Source organism: Chiloscyllium plagiosum, unplaced genomic scaffold (genome assembly GCF_037043375.1).
Source record: "Chiloscyllium plagiosum isolate Xiang-an unplaced genomic scaffold, Cpla_swu_hap1 HiC_scaffold_17, whole genome shotgun sequence".
Lineage (NCBI taxonomy): Eukaryota > Metazoa > Chordata > Chondrichthyes > Orectolobiformes > Hemiscylliidae > Chiloscyllium > Chiloscyllium plagiosum.
This window is the reverse complement of record NW_028270155.1, coordinates 20,657,343-20,675,852: the sequence shown is the minus strand read 5'-3', so window position 1 is coordinate 20,675,852 and position 18,510 is coordinate 20,657,343.

Sequence of the window (18,510 nt, the reverse complement as noted above, 5' to 3'; positions counted from 1 at the left end):
TTTTAAATATGTTCTGATTAAAAAATTACAGTATTCTTTCTCCCAAACAAAAACAGTAAGTCTTCTGTTCCTTTAAGAGCATTTTGCTGCATACAACTTATCTTCAACATCCTTTGAAAATTGGCAGAAGTAAACTGGGTGCGACTTCCAGTAAAGACCAACAAATCTTTCAATTCAGCTCCAAATCCTCTGTTGCCTGCAGGACACACATACTTCATTGAGTTCTGCCATATTGTGTGCAAGACTGAGGCATTAAGTCTGATCAGAAAATCGCGTCTGGGAAGCTGGGACTGGGTGGGATTGCTAGGCATCCAATATCCCACTTCCCATGGAACTGAATCATGCCAGCAGGAGCAGTTCCAAAAATCAGAAATTCTAGCCCTTGGAGTTCTACATCTTTCCATAAATGATAGCTGCAAAAATTTGTACCTGTTCCAACAATTCATGACATATCCTCTTTAGGGATGTGTATAAGCCAGGTACCCACCTAGCCCTTGTATTTCCAGTGTAGCTCTGTGAGTCAACCTGTTCACCTGTAACTTGCATAGCCTTGGATGCAAGAGCATAAGGGGAATGGGGGCCAGCACATGAACAAAGGACACAGTTCCCATGTCCTGATTCTTCTTGAGACCTGGAATGTGGTCATGTGAAGTAAGTAAGATTGGGGAACTAACTAACTTAATAATTAGAATCCAGCTATGACAATGAGTGTACAGAAATGCACCACCTTTACTGGATAACCATGTTTTCGACTTATGCTTGAACCACATGAATTAATCACAAAAATGGAGTCTTGCATCATAATCTGATCCACCACCAATTTTAATTTGATGAAAGCAATGTTCAGCATAGCAGACCACCCTGGATATGCAGAGGCCATTTTAGCTTTTGAAAGTCATCAGGAGATTTTATGTCTTCGGCCCTCCAAAGCATTTTTAACTGGAAAGTTGAGGGGCCCTCAGGACCCAAAGGCTGCAGTTGAAACCTGGCAGGAGTCAACAAGAGCTTCTAAAATAGGGCAAGTTCTGGCTTTTTCTCAAGTTTCTGCCAGAATTCCTGGCTAGCTGTGGGAGCAGGAACTAGACTTCCACAGACACTGCTGTCCCAGACACCTGCCAGTGCTAATTTTATGCCAGGCAACATTCCCGCATATTTACACCTGCCATCCCTTTCCACAAGTTGGTGTTGACATCATCACTGTGGGCTTCAGGAAAAGACCAGTTTGTATAATTAAAATGGAATCCAGGAGCCAAACGCACTGAACACCATGTTCAAGTTTCCGATTATCCCCCATGCCCAAAACCTGTGTTAAAATTGAGCCTGTCCTTTTTTATCAAGGTTTCCCCAATATATTCACTCCAGGAATAATACTGTTATCAAGCCTCTTCAGTTTTGTATTTGTTCATGTCATGTGGGTGTCACTGACAAGGCCAGCTTTTATTGTTCAGCCCTAATTGCCCAGAGGGCGTTTACGGGTCAAACACATTGCTATGGCTCTACATTCACATTTAGATCAGACCATGTAAGGATGGCAGATTTCCTTCCCTAAAGGACATTAGGAACCAAACTTTACTCTTGTGCCTTAGCTGGGGAGAGAACAAACGTGTTGTTATAATCGAGTTAGGAAAGGTGAATTGATTCCTTGGTTTGTACCACTTCTGCATTGGTCACAACAAAGTCTAAATTTAAATAGGAAGGTCATATTGCCAATTAATATTCATATATCAGACTGTATTTTGCTCAGTATCATAAATGAATCAGCAAAGCAATAAATAAGGAGCTAGCTCATTGCAAACAAAAAGCATAGATGAAGATGTAAAGAATATTTATTAAAGTTTTTAAACTGAGCAAATATCCATCATAATATATGAAACACACACAAGCAAACAGATCCACTCCCTCCAACTCTGGAAAAAAATATAAAACTCTGCTGAGTGTTAACTTAAAAATAGTTTAGTCAAGTTAAATTCAAGAAAATGATTATTCCCAGGTTGTCTCAAATGTTGATCTGTTGCCAAAGTCATTTTGCACACAAGCTGTTGGCACTGGACTATCTTCCTGGATCAGTTATGGCTGACTGAGTTGATCTTTCGGGAGACAGTGATGTAGATTATGAATTCTCATGAGGGATCTCTCTACTTATTTAGATGAGGTTTTCCAGTGCAATTGCAACTCACAAACATTGATGAGTAGACTTTAAGTGAGGGAAAAAAAGAAGCAAGACAAAGGTTGTTGCCCCAGGAAGTTATCTGCCTGAACATGTTCAAATCCAATAGCTTTATTCCATAATCTAGACCATGTGATCTCTCTCCAAAAGCCTGACCCCAGCCAAACAGATTGTGTGCTTTGCTAATATAACATTTCTCCCTGCTGCAGCCAATCTCCTTTATTTGTGAAGTATTCTTCCCCAAAACTCCAAGATACAGATTGTTTAAAAATTCATTTACAAGATGTGGGCATTTAGGTCAGCATTTATTGCCTGTCCCTAAAGGTAGTTAAGAGTCAACCACATAATTGGGTGTCTGCAGTCACATGATAGCAGATTCCTTCCCTGAAGGCTATTAGCAAACCAAATTGGCTTTCCCTGACAATCATCAATGGTTTCATGGGCATCATTAGGCTCTTAATTCCAGATTTTTTTTATGTTGAATTCAATCTGTAGTATGGCAGAATATTTCCTCAATCTCTGACTTAACAGTTTAGTACTAATGCCACAAAGACATTATCTCCCATGGAATATCAATGATATTGTGGATTATTATTTCAGATAATACATAATTATAAATATATACATGCAAACAAATTGAAATAATCAATTTTGTTCACATGCATGCATTAAATTTCAATCAAGTGTTAAATGAGGTCTTGCAATTTTACACACGTACAATAGAACTTTGATATCAGCGCTGTTTTAAAATATGTTTTAAGTTTAATTTAATAAATTATCTCATTTATTTTTCTGTCCATTTATATTCACTACTTCTGCATATTTATGTTTAAATATTTCAGTTCAACATACTGATAGCTGATGGCGTCAACAGTGAGTGGGTTGTTTGAATTCCAGGCCTATCGTGTATGGGAGCTTACTTGGTTTCAGGTTTTAATCTGTTTTACAAATTCTGATTGGAGGTGAATTGTTGTATTTTAGGTGACGTTAAATACTGAAATGGAGTGGCAAGTTTTGCACTCACTTATAAATTGACTGATCTGACTTCATTTTACTAAGAGCAAATTTTCAACATTGAGTGAATTTCCGGCCAAGCCTGGCCTGGGCTGGGCCTATCTGCAGATACTCACTGTACTTTGAAAACTTAGCCTCAGTAGATTTTGAGACTGCAGCAACTCATAGGGGAATATAAGCTCTAACTGGACCGAAAAATTAAGACAAATGGCTGCCCAACGAAACAAATTTCCTCCATTTTTGGAAGAGTTAGAAAAATGACAGGCTGCCATCGTTGACATGGCAGGGCTCTCTCCTCTCAGAAGAAATGTGCCGGCTTCCTGGCAGGAGGTAGCTGTCAGGGTAAATACAGACTCCAATATCCAGGGGAGCTGGGAGACAAAAGAGAGAAAAAAAAGATTAGTGGCCTCAGGAAGTTTGCCAAGGTAAACCCAGTCAGCACTGCAGTAGATGAAGTAGATGGGTGAGGTATGCAGGCCACCAACAGTTCCTGGCGCTCTGCTATAACCTGAGTGAGGCTGTGTTTTAGGCCTTCAGAAAACTGCTCTCTTTAAGCTTTGCATGCATTGCCATACTGTAGCCAGGCACAGCCTGATTTATATTTTGCCTCTTACTGTAGATATTTATCTTGGGTTCAACATCACTGACCACAACTCATTAGGTACAGCATCTGTGAACAGTTGTGGTCTCCATACTACTAAAAGGATATAGAAGCGCTGAAGAAGGTGCAAAAAAGATTTATTATTATGATACTGGAACTGAGAGGTTATGCCTATCAAGAAATACATATTGAGGCTGATCTTTGCTAGGAGAGAAGACTGAGTGTGAAAACGAACAGAGCTGTCAAGTTTATTAAAAGGTTTAATTAGGTAGGTAAAAAAAATGCTTTCACTTGTGGATAATATTGTCAATAGTCACTAACAAATGCAACAGAAAATTCTTTATCCAGAAAGCGGTTAGAATACAAAATGTTATATAGTGTGATTGTAGATGTCAGCATAACGATTAATCTTTAAAGCCTCGAAAAATCCCTCCAAAACGAGGGGATATCTTATACAACATAAAAAATGTGGAGAACCAGTGTCAGTGTAGGTGATGAAAAATGTGTTGCTGGAAAAGCGCAGCAGGTCAGGCAGCACCTAAGGAGCAGGAGAATCGACGTTTCGGGCTTAAGCCCTTCCTGACCTGCTGCGCTTTTCCAGCAACATATTTTTCAGCTCTGATCTCTAGCATCTGCAGTCCTCACTTTTTCCTCAGTGTAAGTGATGACAATTTTGAAATATCTTTGGTATCTGACCCAAAATATGGATGCATAAAATTCCCGTGTCCTTGCAATGTACTTAACACTGCCTGTTTGATCCCTTGTTGTTATAAGCTACTAGTAAATAAAACATGCCTCCGTGATGTGAAAGGTTGAGGCTGATCATTAATGAGAGTTTGACATGTCCCAGCAGTAAAGGACAGTGTTTTCTTCATTTGCTTGTAGAATATATTACTTGGGCTGGTCAGCATTTATTGCTCGTTCCCAGTTGCCCTTGAGAAGGTGGTGGTGAAATGCCTATTTGAACCATTGCAGTCCACATGCTGTAGTTAGCCCAAAATGCCCTTAGAGAGGGAATTTCAGGAATTTGACACAGCAATAGTGAAGGAATGGCAAAATATATCCAAGTCAGGATGGTAAGTGCCTTGGAGGCGAACTTGCAGGTGCTGTTGTTCCCATGTATCCACTACCCTTGTCCTTCTAGACGGAAATGGTCATGGAGTTTGAAAGTGCTATCTAAGGAACTTTGGGGAATTTCTGCAGAACACCTTGCAGATAGTGCACATTGCTGCTACTGAGCATCAGTGGGGGAGGAAGTAAATGCATATGAATATGGTTCTAATCAAATGGGCTGCTTTGTCCTGGATGATGTCAAGCTTCTTAAGTGTTGTTGGAGCTGCACCCATCCAGGTAACTGAGGAGTATTCCATCACATTCCTGACTTGTACTTTGTAAATGGTGGATAGGCTTTGGGAAGTCAAGAGGTGAGTCATTCACTGCAGTATTCTCAACCTTTGATCTGTTGTTTTAGCCACTGTGTTTATGTAGCCGCTCCAGTTGAATTTCTGATCAATGATAACCCCAGGATGTTAATAGTGGGGATTCAGTGATGGCAACACCATTGAAAGTGAAGAGGCAGTGGTCAGTGAGCAAGTTATTTCTAAAGTGGTGCTGCTTGATAAGACTGTTGATGATCATTACAGAAATGATGGAAAGTGTTTAGTGTAAACGGATAGGGGAGTAACTGGCCTGGTTGAATCTGCCTTTTTTATGTAGAGGACATTTCTGGGCAATTTTTCACATTGTTGGGTAGATGTCTGTGTTGTAGCTGTACTGAAGCAGCTGCCTAGAGGCATGGCAAGTTCTGCAGCATAAGTCTTTTCAGTACTACTGCGGAAATGACATCAGGACCCACAGCCTTTGCAGTGTCTAGTGCCTCTTGCCATTTTTGATAGCAACTGGAGTAAATCAAGTTGGCTGAAGACTGGCATCTGTGATGCTGGAGATCTCAGAAAGAGGCATGAAGTAAGAATATGCCATCGTCCGAAATGTTCTCAGTAATGTCAGAGGCACCAGGCAGTATGCAGCTGACCCCAGGGTGTGGAGGACTGTCTCCTCATCATGTATGTGACACAGGAAGCTCTGCACCCAGCGAATATTGCTCTGCTCCCTAATATTGTGCTTGAGCTTGTCCAGCGAGAGAAGGAAGAATGCCAGTGATTGTGTTGCCTTGTGTTGGTGATGTGCCTGCAGAGATGCATATCGAGAAGAACATGGAGCCAGAAAGAGGCGTAAGTGAGACAAGCTTTATTAAACGCAGTGCGAGAGTATGGTGGAGTATCTGCACGTTAGGACTAACTCCTGGTGACCAGGAATTGTTAATGAATTAATGGTTATGTGTGATATTTTGAGAAGCATCTGAGATTAGAGGGTTTTTTTTATTCATTCATGGGGTGAGGACAGCGATGGCTGGGCAAACATTTATTGCCCATCCCGAATTGCCCAGAGGGCAGTTAAGAGTCAACCACATTGCTGTGGGTCTGGAGTCAAATGTAGGCCAGACTGGGTAAGGATGGTAGTTTCCTTCCCTGAAGGACATTAGTGAACCAGATGGGTTTGCCCAACAATTGACAATGGATTCAAGGTCATCATAGAGTATTAGAGATGCACAGCACGGAAACAGACCCTTCAGTCCAACTCGTCCATGCCGACCAGTTATCCTAACCTAATCTAGTCCCATTTGCCAGCACTTGGCCCATATCCCTCTAAACCTTTCCTATTCATAAACCCATCCAGATGCCTTTTAAATGCAATAATTGTACCAGCCTCCACCACTTCCTCCAGCAGCTCATTCCATACACGCACCACCCTCTGCATGAAAAATTGCCCTTAAGTCTCTTTTATATCTTTCCCCTCTCACCCCAAACCTATGCCCTCTAGCTCTGGACTCCCCACCTCAAAGAAAAGACTTCTGTCTATTTATCCTATCCATGCCCCTCATGATTTTATAAACCTCTATAAGGTCACCCCTCAGTGTCTGATGCTCCAGGGAAAACAGCCCCAGCCTATTCAGCTTCTCCCTATAACTCAAATCTTGCAACCCTGGCAACATCCTTGTAAACATTTTCTGAACCCTTTCAAATTTCTCAATATCCTTCTGATAGGAAGGAGATCATAATTGAACGCAATATTCCAACAGTGGCCTAACCAATGTCCTGTACAGCCGCAACATGACCTCCCAACTCCTGTACTCAATACTCTGACCAATCAAGGAAAGCATATCTTCAATATCCTACCTACCTGCGACTCTACTTTCAAGGAGCTATGAACCTGTACTCCAAGGTCTCTTTGTTCAGCAACACTCCCTTGGACCTTACCATTACCATTCTGATTTGTTTTTCCAAAATGCAGCACCTCCATTTATCTGAATTAAACTCCATCTTCAAAGTTTGTGAGAAGATTTGTAGCTCGGGTGCTCGTTGTTGAGGTTCCATTCTCCGAGCTGGGAATTTGTGTTGCAGATGTTTCGGCCCCTGTCTAGGTGACATCCTCAGTGCTTGGGAGCCTCCTGTGAAGCGCTTCTGTGATCTTTCCTCCGGCATTTGTAGTGGTTTGAATCTGCCGCTTCCGGTTGTCAGTTCCAGCTGTCCGTTGCAGTGGTCGGTATATTGGGTCCAGGTCGATGTGCTTATTCATTGAATCTGTGGTTGAGTGCCATGCCTCTAGGAATTCCCTGGCTGTTCTCTGTTTGGCTTGTCCTATAATAGTAGTGTTGTCCCAGTCGAATTCATGTTGCTTGTTATCTGTGTATGTGGCTACTAAGGATAGCTGGTCGTGTCGTTTCGTGGCTAGTTGGTGTTCATGGATACGGATCGTTAGCTGTCTTCCTGTTTGTCCTATGTCGTGTTTTGTGCAGTCTTTGCATGGAATTTTGTACACTACATTGGTTTTGCTCATGCTGGGTATTGGGTCCTTCATTCTGGTGAGTTGTTGTCTGAGAGTGGCACTAGGACTCATAACAGCACACAAACCAACAGCCACTCTCAGACAACAACTCACCAGAACGAAGGACCCGATACCCAGCATGAGCAAAACTAATGTAGTGGACAAAATCCCATGCACGGACTGCACAAAACACTGCATAGGACAAACAGGAAGACAGCTAACGATCCACATCCATGAACACCAACTAGCCACAAAACGACACGACCAGCTATCCTTAGTAGCCACATACACAGATAACAAGCAACATGAATTCGACTGGGACAACACTACTATTATAGGACAAGCCAAACAGTGAACAGCCAGGGAATTCCTAGAGGCATGGCACTCATCCACAGATTCAATCAATAAGCAATCGACCTGGACCCAATATACCGACCACTACAACGGACAGCTGGAACTGACAACCGGAAGCGGCAGATACAAATCACTATAAATGCCAGAGGAAACATCACAGAAGCGCTTTACAGGAGGCTCCCAAGCACTGACGATGTCACCTAGACAGGGGACGAAACGTCTGCACACAAATTTCCAGCTCGGTTAAACTCCATCTGCCACTCCTCAGCCCATTGACCCTTCTAATCAAGATCCTGCTGTACTCTGAGGTAACCTTCTTTGCTGTCCATTACACCTCAAATTTCGTGTCATCTACAAACTTACTAACTATACCTCCTATGCTCACATCCAAATCATTATATAAATGACAAAAGATGGTGGACCCAGCACTAATCCTTGTGGCACTCCACTGGTCACAGGCCTCTAGTCTGAAAAGCAACTCTCCACCACCACCCTCTGCATTCCATGAAATCTAACTTTGTTAACCAGTCTTGCATGGGGAACCTTGTCGAAATCCATATAAATCACCTCCACTGCTCTGCCCTCATCAATTCTCTTTGTTACTTCTTCAAAAAATTCAATCAAGTTTGTGACACATGATCTCCCATGAACAAAGCCATGCTGACTATCCCTAATCAGTCCTTGCCTTTTCAAATACATGTAAATCCTGTCCCTCAGGATTCCCTCCAACAATTTGTCAACCACCAATATCATACTCACCAGTCTATAGATCCCTGGCTTTTCCTAACCGCCTTTCTTAAACAGTGGCACCACATTAGCCAGCCTCTAGTCTTGCAGCACCTCACCTGTGACAATCGATGATACAAATATCTCCACAAGGGGCCCAGCAATCACGTCCCCAGCTTTCTACAGAGTTCTAGGGTACACTTGATCAAGTCTTCGGGATTTATCCACTTTTATCTGTTTCAAGACATCCAGCTCCTCCTCCTTTGTAATATGGACATCATTAGGCTCTTAATTGCAGATTTTTACTGAGTTCAAATTACACCTTCTACCATGGTGGGATTCAAACCCAGGTCCCCAGCACATTACTGGGGTCTCTGATTAACCATCTCGCAATAATACTGCTAGGCCATTGCCTTCCCTTAATAGGACACCTCATGTGGATTTGGATTGACTGACTTTGACTACTCATATGAAGTCATTCTAAAGTTCTGTATCCTCAGGACAAAATTCCTTGCAATGAATTCCCTTGCTCACATTTCTTTTGCAATGTCTTCCTTCTCAAGTTTTCCTGCTCCTCTGTGAAGTCATAGCCTCCTTGTTCCACCAGTATTACTTCCCTAAGCCTAGTAGACTTCTCTCTTCCCTGGTGCTCCATTCATTTTCTCCCTTCTTGAGTCAAATACAGTCCTGGCTGTTCTCAGCAGTTTCCCTTCTGTCAGTGCAGTTCCCATTTAAGAAGATTAATTCTGTCATTAAGTGCTGGAGGCTAGTTGGAACAGAACTCACTTTGGATGCCATTAGGCCCACTCTTTAATATTTAGTCACTGCTTAGTGTGGGTCATAATTGGGAGGATGTTGCAATCATGGAAGTGAGGAGAGAGTTATTTTCATGTTGCCTTATTCAATAGGGCCAGATATGGGCTAATGAATTGAAAGTCCATGCCAAAAAATGAATGTAGATCCAAGTTTAATCTAAAAAGCAATGAGATGAATAACAAATCACTTTGTTTTTGCTAGGGATGGATGACAAATCGAAGTTTCTTCAGAAACCACAGCAGTTATTTATTCTTCTTTGAATCATACCACCTAGGCCTTTGACAAACTGCCCCTCATGAGGCTGCTAATTAAGATAAGAAGTTATGGGTAAGCTACTGGCATGGATAGAGGATTGGTTAACTGGCAGAGGGCAGATAGTAGAGATAAAGGGGCCTTTTTCAGGATGGCAGCCAGTGACTAGTGGGGTACTGCAGGAGGTCAGTGTTGCGTCCATAACTATTCACGTTATACATTAAAGACCTGGACAAAGGAACAGAGAACACTGTTGTGAAATTGCAAATGACACAAAGATAGGCAGAGGAAGAGGTAACGTTGAGGAAGTGGGGAAGCTGCAGAAGGTCTTGGACAGGCTAGGAGAGTGGGCAAAAAACTGATAGATGGAATACAATTTTGGAAAGAGTGAGGTTATGCATTTGGTAAAACATATAGAGGCATAACATATTTTCTAAATGGGGAAAGGCTTCAGAAATCTGAAGCATAAATGGACTTAGGAGTTCTAGTTCAGTATTCTCTAAAGGTTGACATGCAAGTTGAGTTGGCAGTTAGGAAAGCAAATGTAATGTTAGCATTCATCTCTACTCTAGTAGACTACTAGAGTAGGGATGCAATGCTGAGGCTATATAGGCTCTGCTCAAACCATATTTGGAATATTGTGAGCAGTTTTGGGCCTGTATCTAAGAAAGGATGTGCTCGCATTGTAGGGGGTCCAGAGGTTTTTTACAAGAATGTTCCCAGGAATGAAGGTCTTGTCATGTGAGGAGCAGTTCAGGACTTTGGGTCTGTCCTCGATGAAATTTAGAAGGATGTGGGGGGAGTCTGATTGAAACTTGCAGAATACTGAGAGGCCTGCATAGCGTGGACATGGGGAAGATGTTTCAGCTAGTAGAAGAGACTAGAACTGAAGGGCACAGCCTCAGACTAAAGGGACGACCCTTTAGAACTAAGGTGAGGAATTTCTTCAGCCAGTGGGTGGTGAACCTCTGGAACTCAATGTTATGGAGGGCAGTGAAGGTCAAATCATTAAGTGCATTTAAGACAGAGATCGACAGTTTCTAAATTTATTAGGGAATTAAGGATTATGCGGAGAAGGCAGGAGAATGGGGTTGAGAAACATATCAACCATGATGAAATGGTCGAGAAGATTTGATGAGCTGAAAGGCCTAATTCTGATCCTATGTTTTATCGTCCTAAATCATTATGTTGACAAGACTTTGGTTTGACAGTTCCTGTGGAAGACAAGATCTGCAATAATCATTCCCCTGTACTATACTGGAGCGTCAGAGTAGCCTCTGTCTTTGAGGCCTAGTCTAGGATTGTAATTTGGCCCAGGAATACAGGAAAGGATGGTGGGAAAAGGAATGTAACATGCAGGCATAAATGTGTAGGTGACAGAGCAAACAGCACCAGCTCTTGCTTCCTCATTTGACAACTGCAGAAACACAAGCAGGTTCACAGTTGGTTGCTGAGTGACAGGAAAATCCCTAGGTTATTAAGTGGGAAACAAAATCTAAATTAGTCTTCCCTGGCTTTTCATTGTTTGAAATGAATCAAGATCATTGACCACATTGGTCACGAATACAATCACTCTAAACTCCCTCGTATTTTCATAATGCTCTTTTGTGTATTCATAGCTGCCAAAAATTAAAAAAATTCTCAGGTGTTAAATTAATCAGGGATCCACTGTGGTTTTCTGTATTAGTATCACAATAACATGTAGGTTGGCTTGATCTGGCTCCTTATTGTTATTGTTGCTCCTTACAGGGAACATCAGATTCCACAATCATTCCTCTACTGTAATCATTAGATCCAAAGAATCACCTTACACAGGAACTTAACTACTGAAGGTTGCCATTTACCTACCAAATACCATTATCAATGTGATATGGATAACGGGGATTGTACAAAACCTCCTCATTTAATTAAAGGGACACTCCTGACTAAATTTCGAAGGATCTGAAATAAGGAAAAGTCCGAGGAGTTACAAATTAACCAGAAATGCCCCAAATTGTTCAGCTTATTTCATTTATTCTTACAACATGATTGCCAAAACAGCAAAAAGTTTGGCCAATGGTGCCCCATTTAAATCTTACTCATTTTATTTGACACTTGTAAATGAAAAGACAGGAAAGAGCAATCCAGGGTGCTGATGTCATGGTACAGGCTTCCGATTACACCCAGCAGTGTGTGATAGGGATGTTAATGGATACTACGGATTGTCTTGGACTCTTCCAGACATTGGTTATCTGCCCAAAATGGCTGGTGGGTTGATTCTGGGTCAACGCTGGAAAAATATTTTTGAAATGAGTAGTCACATGGAAAGTGGATCATTTACTGACGAAGACGAGATTAACTATTTTGTGTCCCTATTTAGGAAATATTATCATTTGCTGAACAAAGGAAAGAAAATTACTTATAAATGAAAAAAGTCAAAGTATTTTGATTTACTACATTGTAGAAACCAACTGGAATTCTTTCAGGAGGTAAAGAATTTAGTGAGTGAGTGTATTCCAGTAGATGTATTTCATTTGGGTTTTCAAAAAGCATTCAACTAAATTCCTTCTGTAAGATAAGGAGTTAACAAACTGTCTGGATGAATTGAGAATTGGCTCAGCGACACAGGTCAGAGAGTGGTAATAAATGAAAAACTGCTTTGGATGGGAAAAACTAAGGAGGGATGTTCCATATGAGGATTTGTTCCGTGGCCCCTGCTGTTCACAATGAAACAAGGGGCTTGATCTTAATCCCCGCTGGAGCCAGGATCGGAGGCAGGCAAGAGCAAGAAATAGCCCGAACTCCAATCTGCCTGCAGGCTATTTTCGCAGAGCTGGGATAGGGGTCGACAGGGCCATCCACTCCCCCCAACTTTGCTGTTAGACTCCAACTTCCAGCAGGTGGTGGGGGCCTTTGAGGTGTCCCCTGAAGGCAGCCTCTCAGCGGCAGATCGACAGAAGGACGAACATGGAGGCCTTCTCTGCCTGTCCGAGTGTGACATCAGCCACAAGCTGACAGAGGCTCCCCCGCATTCTGACAAAGTAGTTGCAGCCTCAAGATTGAAATCAAAACTTTTGGAAGATTTGAGAGGAGGGGCCAGCATTTACTTGCTCCCGCAGCCTACTACCCTTTTCTCCCTGTTCAGACATGATCGCAGAACATTTATTTCAGAAGCTTGAGTAAATTAAAAGATACTCAGCTTTTGGTCAGTCACAAAGAGGCACCTTTTGACTTTTGTTTCTCGAGTCTATAAGGTATCTCTGCTGTCATTTCAGATTCTGACAGCTGTAGCTAGAAGGATTAATAGTTGTATTCTAATAGCTAGAGTGCATCATCAATGATGCCTAGCATTGACACATAGGGACAGCACATGGCTCAGTGGGTAGCATTGCTGCCTCACAGCATCAAGGACCTGAGTTCAATTCCAGCCTTGGGCAACTGTGTGGAGTTTGCATGTTCTTCCCTCCGGGTACTTCAGTTTTCTCCCACAGTCCAAAGATGTGCAGGTTAGGTGGATCGGTCATGCTAATTTGGCTGTAGTGTGCAGGAATGTCTGGGTTAGCCAGGGTATATGCAGGGTTATAGGATAGGTCGGGGTGGGATGCTCTTCAGAGGGATGGTACAGACTTGATGGATCAATGGCCTCTATCTGCACTATTGGGATTCTATGAACATTTATGACATATCACAAGAGGGAGAAAAAGCAAAGAACATACCTACACTAGAGGCCAAAAACCAGTTTACTAAGTATGCCCTCACATCATGTAATCAAATGTCTGGAATGTTGAGTACTTGAGATTAGTTAGGGAGGTGAAATTAATTCCAGGGATTTGTGTAATTTTTGAGATGCAAATACATGCACGTGAGATTCAGAACGTAAGATGCTAAGGAAGTTAAGTCACCTTTAAAAAAGGAATATTCAATTGTTAATGTTTACCTTGATGGCTGATTTTGAATCTGATATCTTGATTCCTGCCTGATTAAGTTCTCACATCCATCATTCACCTCACTTCATCTAGAAGCAGAAACTTGCACCATTGTTTCTTATGGTATCGACAAGGAGGAGTTTAATGGGACAGAAAAGACAGTGAAGTACTCACCTAAATTATTAAATTTGAGAAATAATAACTGCAAATATGAGGTAGTTAAATAATTATAATTCAAAGGATTAACTTATTTTGGTTTCTTATTTCTCAGTCACCAAATCCTGTAAGTTGTCAAATAAGGCTAATCAGTGATCGATATTGAGATGTAGAGTGAACCTGGTCAATGGGAAGTGATCCAACAAAAATACTGCCCCATTAATCTGTCACATGTTAGAATGTCTTGATATATCCCATAGTTTTCCTTATATGATGATTTAAATTTCTTCTTCATCTGAAGGCACATTCACAATCCACTTTGACAAAAGTTACAACAGACTTTTGCGCTCAAGTTCATGCTCTCAGTTTACACCTTAGCAGAGGGCTAGTCAGGTAATTGTGTAGAGAAATCCTCTATGTATCTGATTCATTGATATTTGTCAGTAGCAGGTTGGAGAAATGAGAGGGTAGATTGACTGAAAGTGGAGTTGTCAGTGACAGGCTTCTGAAGCATGATGTTCATATTGTTTTTTTTTAAAAAAGTATCCTCTCTCCAAATAGTAGCTCACAAGCTCAGTTGGCCAGAGCAATGCATTTCCAACTTTCCATTGATCATACTTTGCTTGAGTGCATCTTTGAGACATTTGTGTTGGCCAGCTCCCTTATGTTTTCCCTCCTTGAGCTCCCCATGAAACATCTGTTTAGGAAGCTGATTCTCCTCATAAGACCAGGACAGTACAGCTGTGCCTGCATCCACATTGCCAATGGCCCTCAGAGATAAACTCTCAATTGAAAGGTATGAGATTTCTGACAGGAGAGGGGAAGGTAAATGAGAATCAGTGTTAGCTTTGGCTGTACCCTTGTACTTGTTTGCAACAAGATCAAACAATGAAATGTAGATGCCTGAGACAAAGACAGCTATTTACATCTGAAGCACAGGATGGTATGTTGAACAAGAGGAACTGTAAAATTATGGAAAATTATTTTAATGATGAATAAAACTGAAAAAAAAGTTTTTTGCCATTTCTTACGTGCTCATATTTTATGGTGCCCTGCAGAAAACTATAATATTTGCAAAATTACAGTGACCAGTATTTTAATCAGATAAGGTGATGACATTCCAGATCACCCTGCTAACGGAATGAGGGATGGCTACATGTGGAATGCTGGTATAAGGTTTCCCTCAGGGACGAGACACAGTTGTTATGTTTCGCTGAATGAATAGGGAGCATTGTGGCCACACAGATAAATTTATTGTCCTTAGGGTAGATTTGATGGGTCTCTGGTGTGAGGTATTAAGGGAGGGTTACTGTCTGAACTCAAGATGATGGACAGGGAGAGAAAAATCAGTTTTCACATGCAAAATTAGCAATACTGCGCAGATGCAATAATTTCTCCAATTACACTCCTTTTCCATGAAGCAGAATAAAAGGATTCCTGTTTTTCTTTCATATTGTCAAGGTCTGAAAATAGTGATGGAGTTATCCAAATTGTTTGGCTACAGGCAAATATGGAGAACACTGGGTCAACATGATAATAATGTTTGCTATACTTGTATTACTCAGAGGATGGATTCCAGAACATTTCTGGGCAAGTCTTTATGCAGTAGTAATTCTATTTTAACTTTGGATTTGAATGGACCATCGATGACTTGGTGGGTAAAATGCATTGGATGGTGGGCTGCTCTGCCAGATGGATTTGGCAGTCCTGAATCAAACCCTGTGTGTTCTAAAGCTCCCCAGAGACAAAAGAGGAGCCAGAAGAAGTGATCTTGATGCTTCTGGGTGAGGGCGGGATGATTATCTTGGGTTTCTGCTGTTGATTCCTAACTGGTGCACTCTGCTGAACAATGCAAGTGTAATGATGCTGGCCAAGAGGACATTGCAGTAACAAGACAGCCAGTATCCCTGGAGCCACAGTTAGAAAAACAGTCACTAACTTAAGGAAAGGAGGAGAAACATCCAAAAATTTCCACTTTGGCTGATGTATCAAGTGAAAAATTGAATATTCTTACCTTGCTTCGCAGGCTGTGCATTTAACATAGACATAGAACAGTACAGCACAGAACCTTCAGCCGTCAATGTTGTGCCAGCCTTTTATCCTATTCTAAGATCAGACTAACCTACATACCCTTTACTGTACTATCATCCATATGCCTATCCAGGAGTCACTTAAATGTCCCTAATGTATCTGACTCTACTACCACTGGTGGCAATGCATTCCACGCACCCACTACACTCTGTGTAAAAACCTACCTCTGACATCTCCCATATGGGCGGCATGTTGGTACAGTGGTTAGCACTGCTGCCTCACAGCGCCAGACACCTGGGTTCAATTCCAGCCTCAGGCAACATTCTGTGTGGAGTTTGCACATTCTCCCCGTGTCTGCGTGGGTTTCCTCCGGGTGCTCCAGTTTCCTCCCACAGTCCAAAAATGTGCAGGTTAGGTGAATTGGCCATGCTAAATTGCCTGTAGTTTTAGGTGAAGGGGTAAATGTAGGGGAATGAGTCTGGATGGGTTGCTCTTCGGAGGGTCGGTGTGGACTTGTTGGGCCGAAGGGCCTGTTTCCACACTGTAAGTAATCTAATCTAAGCCTCCCTCCAGTCACCTTAAAATTATGCCCCCTCATGATAGCCATTTCTGCCTTGGGAAAACGTCTCTGGCTATCCACTCTATCTATGCCTTTTCTCATCTTGTACACCTCTATCAAGTCACCTCTCATCCTTCATTGCTCCAATGTAAAAAGCCCAAGCTCCCTCAATCTTTCTTCATAAGACATCAACCTTTCTTCATAAGACTCAGGTCTGCATGTAAGATAATCTGCTTGCCATAATGCATGCGTTTTTGTGAGTTCTCACTAAGGCCGTTAAATTGAACTCCCCACACATGCGAAGTTTTCATTTGAAGACAGTGACTGATGTTATCACATCCCCTCTAAAGTAACCTTCAGGCTCTCAGAATCTTGGAGTTTTGTTACGGACTAGAGTATCAAACAGCTTGGTTGAGAATACTCAAGAAGCTCACAAGGTATGAGAACTAGGACAGAATAGGAAGAACATTGCAATTTATTTTTAATCTTTACTTTACATTGATTTCAATTTTTTGAATTGTCTGTTGCATATGTTAGTTCCAATGGAGATTTAGTTTAGGAATAACTTTAATTTAAAAAGTGCATATTTACTATTAAACTTATAATGTTCTGGAAAATAAATGTCGACCAAAGGGTTAAACTGGTGTGTAATCAGTTACTAAGAAGCAGAGAATCGCAGCTAAGTGGGCCCCAACATGTTCCTTAATAGGAGCTTGTAAACTACATTATTACCGAGATCTATAAGTCTGTCTTTGTAAAAATCAGCTTATTTTTGCTCACTGATATATTTTAATATTTTGGCCAGTGAATTGGAGTCTAGGTGCATTACTGTTTTGTGCTGTTATTGTTGTGATGTAAAATAATATACAAATGTGAGTATTATTATAGACATAAAATGATTCGCATGTGCTTCAGTGATGAGAAAAGTGGGAGTCCATAGACACTTGACAATTTCTGCATTCCTCCAGTCTAGTGGAAAGCTTTGTAGGCATCGAGATGAAGAACAGCTTTTTATTTTGTGACTGAAACAATAAGAGGGAGGAGATAGAAAGTAAAAGAAGGCGGTGAGAGAGGAAGGCATTTGATGCAATCAGCCAGTTTCAGGACTCTGATATGGCAATGTAGCAGGATCCTAGATTTCTTCTCACAAATTGTGAAGGTGCTGGATTCTAACAGTGGCTCTAACAAATGGATAGAATGATAAAGACACACAGCAGGGAGTAATCTGCCTCCAAATATACTACCACAACAGATGGTAATGCTAACTCCTAGTTAACAACATTGCCCATTTTCTTCAGTCAATCTGCAGGCTTTGTCGATGCAGCCGAGCCGATTAGATTACTTGGAATGCTAATATTTTTTGAACGTAGTTGAGTGATGAACTATCAGCAAGACAAAGTTTGACTCAGAAAAGGTTTACCTTGCTGTTTATGTTTTTTTAAAACTCTTTGCAATATGGCCACAGGCATTAAGAAACAGTTCAGTTTGCAAATGTGCTTTTCAACCTATTTAGTGAAATTATTACAAATAACAAAGGCAGTTGGAGAACACAAATAACCAACTTTATGCAAATCAATCATCTTAATTGGTGTTATTACTGGTTGACTATTTAAATTCTACCAGATGATAGAATGTGTTGTATAACAATCATTAAGCTGCTTTTGTTGTCAGTGTGTTATCCTATGTACAGTAGTTATGTGCACTCTCTTCGATTTCCTGAGAGTCACTGGCAAAGGTCAATTTGATTTGAGGATGACACTAACTGCACCACCCCAGTTCGATTCCACACAGAAATGCAGTGTCATTAACTTCATGCATAATGACTCGAGGTCACGACTGCAGAGAAAGAAAGAAAACTTTATTCTGATTTGCTACATCGTCCTCCAGTGTCATTTTTCAGTGCGGTTCTCTTTGCAGTGAGCTGTCAGCATTCCCTCCAACTGCTATTAATCTTTTCCCTGAGCATTTTGGAGCCTGTATATCTCTGAAGGGCCCTTAAATGGTGAACTTTGATTTTCCTCAGGTTCCAGTGCTGTTTCCCATC